The sequence below is a fragment of the Callorhinchus milii genome, unplaced genomic scaffold, assembly GCF_018977255.1.
Source record: "Callorhinchus milii isolate IMCB2004 unplaced genomic scaffold, IMCB_Cmil_1.0 Scaffold14, whole genome shotgun sequence".
NCBI classification, from domain to species: Eukaryota; Metazoa; Chordata; class Chondrichthyes; order Chimaeriformes; family Callorhinchidae; genus Callorhinchus; species Callorhinchus milii.
This window is the reverse complement of record NW_024704755.1, coordinates 6,899,279-6,901,823: the sequence shown is the minus strand read 5'-3', so window position 1 is coordinate 6,901,823 and position 2,545 is coordinate 6,899,279.

Sequence of the window (2,545 nt, the reverse complement as noted above, 5' to 3'; positions counted from 1 at the left end):
GCCCCCTCCCCCATCCGCCCCCCTCTCCCCCATCCGCCCCCCTCTCCCCCATCCCGCCTTGTTTAATGTTTCTGTAACACATCTGGCTGCAAACTTGCAATATAGTCGGTGATCTGCGAATTCATAACTGTTTGTGTTTGGGGATTTTTGCATTTGTTTTATTGATTCCTTCAGCTATTGGAACATAATGGAAACAGAAGTGTGTATATTATCTCGCCCGAAGCTCCCAATTGCTTTTTGCTGATAGGAGTTCATGCAAGTGGTTGCTATAATGATATTCATTGAAACATTCAGAAATGCAAAGAGGCAAAATATGCCATTGTATAAAGAAACAATGAGTTTGAAATAATTAAATATCTATTGTTCTTATAAACTACATGGCTTGAACCCATCATTTAGAGTGGATTACTACAACACAAAACAAGAATATGTTTAGAACAGGTCGCACAGCCATAACCATTTGCCTTTTCCTTAGAAGTGAAAGTAGCTCTGGAATTGACAACAGACAGGAGATGAGCCTATGTTCTCTTCTATAGCTTTCTATGGCCTTTCCTTCTAGTGCTCATCCCAACATAACCATTGCAGTGTTGCAGAGTGTCATTAGTTGTATGCACATCTAATCAGCATGCACATTCTGCTTTTGTAATGCATTTGTGACAAGATGATCACAGCCTGTTTGGACTTTAGTGTAACTTGGGCACAATTACGCTGTGCAATAACAAAACCACGTTCAATATGTTTTAACTAAATTGAAGTTTGGTTTGAATATTTATTGAATTGCTTGTCAACTGAGTCCTTATTAATCAGCAAGTATGTTTCTAATGGACTAGTGTTGAAACGAGATATCGGTTTGATTCAAGTTTTTAACAGCTGGGAACAGAACATTGCAGCTTTACGACTTTAAATGGCAAAATCACAAGCAAGAAAATTCTACAGGTTTGTGTCATTAAGTAGAAATGCTGAACAAAACCACTTGTCTTTAAGAGTAAGAGGCACAAGCCCACATTTCAGTGCCAGATGGGTGTTTTGAGTTTTTTACGCAGTGGCATACAATCCATTTGGGAGGAGGACTGTGACCCTACAAGCAGATTCAGAATAGGTCGTCAAACTCACAGTTCACTGCTATTGTGATAGCAGACAGTGTGGTGGTATTTCTCTAGGCAGCTAATCATCCTGATCCACAGTCTCAGGATTACAAGCACAAATTGTTGCATAATCTTAATGTAGGCATTTGTTATTTGCCAAACACCCCACCATCACCCAAGAACAATAACCAGGATCTATTACAAACGTACTAAGGGTGTTATGCCTCTCATTAGTGTCTATAATAAACTTCCATGGGTTTTATTTCATTTAAGTTTGAATTAAGTTGTTGGCACATTGGAAAATGTATCTACCAAAAGCAGCTCTTGTGTGAAGTTGGGGTTTCATGCAAACAACTTGTATATCTGAGTTGTACTCTTGAGTGCAACAGTAAGTTTACTCTCATCAGTTTATAGTTAAATATTAAGATAGCACAGTTTTGTGCTGTATTTTTTTTTAAATCTTAATTTAATCTGCACCTCAGTGCCCATGAATAAATAAAGATGTGCTTCATAGCAACCATGCTCTGGATTGAAGTTACTTCTTGCAACTGAAATATTGCTATATCTATCGAGCATGAATTTCAGGCAGCAACAATTAAACTCATATGAAAGCCATTGCTGAAGGTGTCACAGGTCATCTTCTTTACCGTTTTAAGGCCTATGCTCTAAGGGATAAGACTGGAACAGTGACCTTAGCTCACCTATTAATTGGAAGATAATGCTATCAACCCAGTTTCTCTTCAAAGTACTTAAGTGCTTAACAAAACAGGTCATTATCCTCAGGAATATGACAAGACCAATTAATGAAAGAACCACTTATCATAATCACCTTCCACACAATACAATGTTGTCAAGCTTGAGTTCAAGCAAACTTCAGAGTTATATTACAACTACAAAAGACAGTGAAGATTTAATTAGCATCAGATGGATTTTACTACAGATGAATATGGTTTGCAAATCATAACAGGAAATTAGGAGTCCTATAGCTCAGTGGTTCGAGCACTCGCTTTGCAAGCGAGAGACCGGAGTTCAATTCCAGGCAGAGGGCGAAACCTTGGGCAAGTTTCCTTACTCCACACACATAATAATCCCTCCAAAACCAAAAACAATAATAAATTGGTCATCTTCAATCCACGACTGTTTGTGGGACATTACTGTGCGCAATTGGCTGCCGCGTTCGCTCACAAATATAGTCAATTCACTTTACAGTGTGTTCTGTGAAGCGCTTTGGGACGTCCTCCCGACGTGAAAAGCGCTATATCAAATGCAAGGAATTAAATAGGTGCACAATGAAGTAGCATCGATTAGCATTTTGATTATTAATGAAATTTCAAGTCAATATGGAGTCAACCTCAGCAAATCTATTGAAATGCTAGGATGGATCTTCACAGCAATTTAATATGCCACCAAGAAGTCATTTAAACTCTGAAGAAATGTTTGAAACAACTTTTCCAAAAAAC